This window comes from Hordeum vulgare, chromosome 4H (genome assembly GCF_904849725.1).
Source record: "Hordeum vulgare subsp. vulgare chromosome 4H, MorexV3_pseudomolecules_assembly, whole genome shotgun sequence".
Classification (NCBI taxonomy): Eukaryota; Viridiplantae; Streptophyta; class Magnoliopsida; order Poales; family Poaceae; genus Hordeum; species Hordeum vulgare.
Genome location: NC_058521.1, coordinates 467,478,583 through 467,485,416, shown reverse-complemented (window position 1 = coordinate 467,485,416; position 6,834 = coordinate 467,478,583). Strand labels below are relative to the sequence as shown.

The 6,834-nt window shown below is 41.0% G+C and overlaps 1 long non-coding RNA gene across 1 annotated transcript; it reads right to left on the bottom strand.

Moving 5' to 3' along the window:
* Nucleotides 1-2,804: 2,804 nt before the first annotated feature.
* On the bottom strand, nucleotides 2,805-4,696 carry LOC123446635. Its single transcript, XR_006631413.1, has 4 exons — nucleotides 4,616-4,696; nucleotides 4,358-4,442; nucleotides 3,384-3,506; nucleotides 2,805-3,040 (listed from the first exon to the last, which is right to left on the bottom strand). It is a non-coding gene; the product is annotated as an uncharacterized LOC123446635 (long non-coding RNA).
* Between the last annotated feature and the right edge of the window lie 2,138 nt (nucleotides 4,697-6,834).

Genomic DNA, 6,834 nt, shown 5'->3' with positions numbered 1-6,834 from the left:
AAAGGATAATCAAATTATAACTCATAACAATCTGAAGATAATCTAATAATCCATCGGATCCCAACAAACCGAGCATAGCAATAGCAAGAGAATTACATAGATGCCTTGATCATGTAGGGCGGTTCACAAAGGCTAATCATGTAAGCACAAGATTAGAGAGAATACACCACATAGCTACTGGTCATGGACTCATGGTCCAAGGAGGACTACTCACGGCACGTCTGGGATGCGTCCATGGCGGTGGAGAAGGTCCCGGAGGTCAATCCTTCCTCCGGCAGGGTGCCGGGAAGAGGTATCCTCATGCTCCCGATCTCGGAAGCGCTGCAGCGGCGGAACGATGGAGAAATTCAGGATTCTCGATGTGTTGGAAGGTTTTCTCACGGAGGAGTAAATATAAGCCAAAGGAGGACACCAGAGGGCCTGGGACCCATCCAGGCGGCCTCCCGACGCGGCCTAGGGGTCGGCCGCGCCCACAGGTTGCGTGGGAGGCCCCTGGGCCCCCTCTGGCCCATCTTCGGTGGTTTGGAAGCTTCCGATGCGCTGATTTTTATATATTTTTCTCGGGATTTTTCGGGCTTCGAAAAAGTGGGTAAAAGCCCGTGCAAAATAGACATTAGGAGACAGAAACTGGCATTGGGTGCACTGAGTTAGTAGGTTATTCCAAATATGTGTAAAATGGTATGAAAGTGTAGCAAAACATATAACAATGTCACCCAAAAAATCATGAACAAGCAGAAATTATAGATACGTTTTAGATGTATCACCGCCTCATCGCGGTGCACGTCGAGCCTCTCGTTTTCTTGGTCGAGGTGGCGTCCGACACCGTCACGCGTCTCGTGGCCGAGTCCGGCGTCGGTGCATCCGTGACTGTGAAGTTTCAGATCCACCTATCGATGGAGGCTGCTCGCTCGGCGATGGCGGTGGCGCTGGAGCTGAGCGCGCCCGCCCCACCTGCTGCATTTAAGCATCGCTTCAATGGGCATGTGCGTGCTAGTAGCCTTTCGGCTCGGCGTCGCCCCATGCCGCCTAGGTCGTGCGTGTCGCCTCTCCTAGGTTGGATGTTGTCCCTGCAGCGCATCCAGATGCGGCACGTGCTCCTCCGCAAGACTACTCTCGCGGAGGAGGGGGCTGGGGGCCCGTGCTGCGGGGCGGTTCTGGAGACCGCCAATCACCTCATTTTTGGTTGTTCCTTCGCGGTGCAGTTTTGGAGGTGCCTTGGTGTGTCGTCGGATGGCGCCTCGGTTGGTGCCCTTCACCTCTTCGACATTGCGGGCGCAGTTGGTGATGCCTCTCCGGAGGCCTTCGTCCTTCTATGTTGTTGTTGATGTCTCTAGCTGTCATGCTGAAGGCGTGCCGCGACTATGTGGTGTTGTGGCGAGCGAGGATGAAAACTGTGGATCGTTAGGGTCTGCGTGTCGGGGGTCACATGGCATAATCTTTTTGCGAAAAAAATCGCTTACCTTTTATTTAATCACACAAATATCCTTTGTTTTTCAAAAATGGGTCTTGCCAGAAGAAAAACTTTTTGCCGCCGCTGCGCTACTACATCGTCACACTAACATAAGACGTACGAGCAGAGCTGGAGTGGGGCATCCGAGCAGAGTTGTAGCAGTGTCGGCTACCCAGGAGACTCCATGCGAGCGGCGGCGGTGGCGGCTGGCGGTGATCGGCGGCAGTGGCGGCTGGCGGTGATTGGCGGAGGAAGGCAAGGACAATGGCGGCGGAAGGCAGGACAGTTGCGGTGGAAACCCTACGTGCACCACACGTTGTCACGTGCATTTATTGTTATATACGTGCATTGTTTGCATGGTCCATGGATGGCTTGTTCTCTAGGACTAGTAAGCATGCACGTGCAACGCACGAATAACCGTACACAGAAAATTCCCTGCACATAATTAGCAAAAATCACACATCCAAGGCAATCAACATGGTGAATTTCTCCGTAAAGAACATATGGGATATTTATTGTCTGTATACTTCCTCCGTGCCTAAATATAAGTCTTTTTGAAGAATTCTATGCACTACATACGGATGCATATAGACATTTTTAGAGTGTAGATTTACTCATTTTGATCCATATGTGATTTATATTCAAAAATTAAAAAATATTTATAATTAGGAATGGAGGGAGTAGTCAAAATAGAATCAAATATTCCATAATGTTTCTTTTCTCTAATGCAAACTTCATAGGACTTATGATATGACTAAGTATTGTACAAATAAACATGGTAGACACAGAAAAGGTACAAAAAAGAAAAATAAGAACATACTAAACAGCCCCCAAATGGTAAACTTTATCAGGCGTGCAATTGATTAAGGGCCATACACTGTCGCAAGGCACAAGAAATGTCATTTAAAACAATAGAAAAAAGTTCAATAATAATATGATTGTTTATGGTTGTTACATGATGAACCATAAATGTTTCAAAAATAAACACGGAAAAAAGTATCATATCTTACTCGTCGATGAACCATATTACTTGTTGCTCAAATGAATGTATCGATCCATCTTAATTGTCACTCAAAGATGTATCTAAAGATATTTTAGTGCTTGATACATCCACTGAGCAAAAGGTAATATGAATCGGAGGGAGTATATGATTTTAGAGCAAGTTCATGTCATACATGCATGAGAATAACGCCTGATTCACAAATCAACATTAATCTTAACACATAGACCAATGACAATTTTAACCTTCTGGTGCCACAGAACAATTCACCAATCTATACTGATCACAATAGCTCCTAAAGGCAATGCCTTCATCTTGGTAGAGTTTTTGTCCGACACATACTGGATATGTGGAAGCATTTGACACATTAGGTGCATCACCTTGATACTAAGCGATTGTGGTAACAATAGTGCATTTCCTGAGTAAAATATGAGATACCATACAAATCACTATCTAATCTTGAACGTGCTTCATGCGGTATCTAGAAGCCAAAGCTAGAGTGTGAGCTTGATTGTAGCGCAACTAATGCTCAACCCCTGAATCTTCCTTCTTCAACTATTGTCATGCCCACGGAGATACCCACCTGCACCCTATAATTCAATCAATTGATCAGAGGTTATAATGTAAAACAAATTAATGTCACATTAATATTCAAATATGCCATCTTCTTTAGCATGCTATACTTTCCTTTATCTAAGAAAACAATGTCCATACTACACAATCGGTAGAGAAAAGGAAAACCAATAGACTCCAACTCATGACAAGTAGATACTTTGGTAGACAGAAAGACTCATCCAACACGGATCATAATATAATTTGCAAAAACATATATAGATTCAATGTCCTATCTCAGACAAATTAATAAGTACAGAAGAAATTGTCAAGGTTTCTACATGCAGCATGGATGCAAATAGTTCGTTGTTAGGTACATACATGTGAAAGGTTTCTTTCCTATTTAAAACATGCCCATATATGCAAGCCAATCCAAAGTCGAAGTAGTGCCTTGCATGCCACAATAGAGCATTAATCATGTGCTTCCATATAAATCAGGCTTGCCTGACAAAAGTAAAAAAATAAATAAAACATTCATAGGAAAATCAAATGACCATTCGAAATTATTAAAAGACAATTCCTCATCATTCAAATGCTTGATACACCCTCTCTAAGAGCAGCAGTACATAAACTGAGTCCTTGCAAGGCAAGAACTGAATCCCCCACAGAAGAATATCAGTTCTTCACAGCAAGAAATTAATACCACAAACTACAATAAAAAACTGACTACTTGCAAATAAAAATCAAAATTGAATGCCCTGAAGAACATGTCGCATATGTTCAAAATAGAGAACCGAATCGACAAGACAGTAATTTAATCGATTAGGGGAAGAAGTGGGTGGATAAACTTATGGGGACAAAAATACCAGTGTCTTGGGGTCTCTAATGCAGGGAGTCAAAGGCAAGTGAGGTGGCTGACTGGAGAACATTTTTGATATTTGTTAGGCGAAAAAAAAAGTTCCAGATCAGTCAAGTCATTCCCAATGAAGAAGATGAGCAAAACCTAACGAATCAACGCCTCCATTATCACCATCTCAGTGTGGTCGACCCCTAATGCGAGTGTGGTGCATTGATGCACACGCTCCACGCCTCCACCAAGCCAAAATAATATGCATTCAATTTTAGTAACGACATTCATGATTAATGGAGGATTCAATTCTCACTTTTAGTAAAGGCATTCATGGTGTGTTTGTTCGAATTATAGTCATACTCGAATGCAGAGACTACACTGTTAACACAAACTCGCAAATAGTATACTGCAGTTTACAGTGAACAAACTAACTAACATGATATTCATGGGAATTTCAGATACAAGTGTACAAATACGAAATTAGGATCCAATGCTGAATTTATACCTTTGAGGATACCTCCTGACATCTGCTGTTGATTTGACAACTTTTGGTATACTCAGAAAGCTACTCTAGTTCTTCCATATAAGGCCTACAAAATGATAATTTGACTCAATAAAACAGCGGTGGTTCTTGATGTTGCTTATCAACTCGGGGGTCACAGGACGGCAAGATAAATCACCATTTAAGGAATTATATTGATGCTAGAAACCCGTGCCCACTAAATAATACAACTGATAAGAACATCAAATTGGATGCACTTACAAGGGGTAAACTGATTGAACTTAGGCATCTGCAAGACAATGCTTGCACTCTGGAAAATTTTATGCCTGTTTCTATGCAATGGAATCTAGAAGTTGTACGTCCTTTGCTAACTGTTCATGAATACTGCCAGGGAGCACTTAACAAAATCAATATGAAAATACAAGAACAAGAGGTAGCCTTCAAAATGGTGAGACCTTGTACCTGCTTCACAAACAGGAGAGGTAAATCTGAAAGAAAAGTTGTCAAAGACATTGGACCGTAAGAAACAAGGGATAAATCTGGAAGTAGTCTCAAACATTTGTATCCGTCTGAAATGAAATAGAATATTAAATCCCAACAGCGAAAAAAATGTTCTGAAATACTTATTATGGCATTTATATAGAATAACTTAATTTCATACTTGCAGCGGTGCAGACTGCAATAGAGGCAACAAAAAAGGAGATATCAAGGAAACACTAATGTAAGATTACGTGTGCAATAACATTTGGGATAATTTATTATGCCGATATATGATTCCCCTGCAACTGCACAACAACAATAGAGGTTTATTATCCTGGGTAATAAAGTACAAACCAGGATCAAGTCTCCACCAAGTTTAGTCACATATCCAAAGAACTGGTTCTATATAGATACAATATATAAACAATTTATGCTCTCCAAATGACATGTACTTGACTCTAAGAAGGGAATAAAATATCATAGAATATAATGTACGTATTTTGTTCTAGCTCGGCACCAATACTTTCGACTTAAAAAGAATCATAGCAATTGCCTACATATAGTATGACAGAACATAAATCTGTCCAAAAATGATACCATGATTCCAACGAATGCAAAATGAACCTGTTAACTGACATTTTAATATGGTTTGAAAATTGTTCAATGGAATAAGGATAAGTTAATCATAAGTCCCATAAAAAATTCAAAAGTGAATTAACATGCAAGATAGGTTTGTCCATCGCACTGTTGGTGATCACCCTGACTCGAGCATGCTAGATTGGTGTAGACTAACTCTTGAGCATACAAAAACTGCGTTCAATTTCATTAAGGACATACGTGATTAATGGAGGATCAAGTACTCACCACTATGTTTTTTTGGGCATGACCAACATGGAAGGAAAATAGCATTGCTATCGAGGATCAAATATTAGCAATGTAAGCTGCAAATTCCAGGAAGAGAAGAAGAATTCGGTGAACCCCACAGAATATATACTAATTCTCAGAGATAGTAAATTCGAATTTCTGCAACCTGCCAAATTTAATTATTTAAGCATGAGGTCACAATCAAAAAATATGATGCTACTCAATTAAAAAGATTAAATTCAGAATTGTGAGACTATAATGCACATAATAAGCAGTACTGAAACTCAAACTGAATATATTTTTTTAGAGAAAACGGGAGATGTTAAAATCATATGCAGAAAACAATAAATTGAAAGGTTAAACTCATGAAATTGAACTATATATACATTCAGAATCCGAGAATAGTAAATAAATTGCACTGGACATATAGTACGGACCTCGCATTAAAAGACGAGTGTTGATCTGCAGAGTATGTTACACTCAGTATAGGCTTTGTTTTGGCTGCATCTCTGTTAGCAAGTGCTGCAGACCCAAGATCAAGTGTTACAGAAATAATTTCTCATGTCATACCAGTGCCTTCTCTAACTAAAGCAATCACACCTGGAAAAACTTTAGCAATCAGCATGTTTGTTTGTGGTCACACTTAACATACAGAAACGGTAGGCATAAAAATCTCCCTTGAAAGGAAAATTTACTCACTTCAATAGCTATCATCCTCTTGGTGTCAGATCTTGAGGCGCCTTACGCCAGGAAAGAGGAGAGGAGACAGTCGGCACAGCGCCACCGTATCCTTTGTTTGTCTAAGATGCTGAAGCTAATGGGAGATGGAGTGAGCTTGAGGCCTGCAAAAGTTTCCTCGGATCAGATGGATCAAGAAGGGAGCCGGTGGGCAACACGGTTGGAGGAGATGGTCTGCCTGCACCAAATCTTTCCCAAACATGCGCAAATTCCTTCTACACATAAAAGGAAAATCAAAAGCGTGCACATGGAGCCACAGTTACAACATTGCAGAAAGAAAGGAAAAACTCATCTATATGTACTGCCCTACACCCAACCAAATTTATCCTGTCAATCAATCTCACCAATGCAAAAAAGGATTAAAGAAAGTTCCCGTACACTCAACCAAATTTATTCGG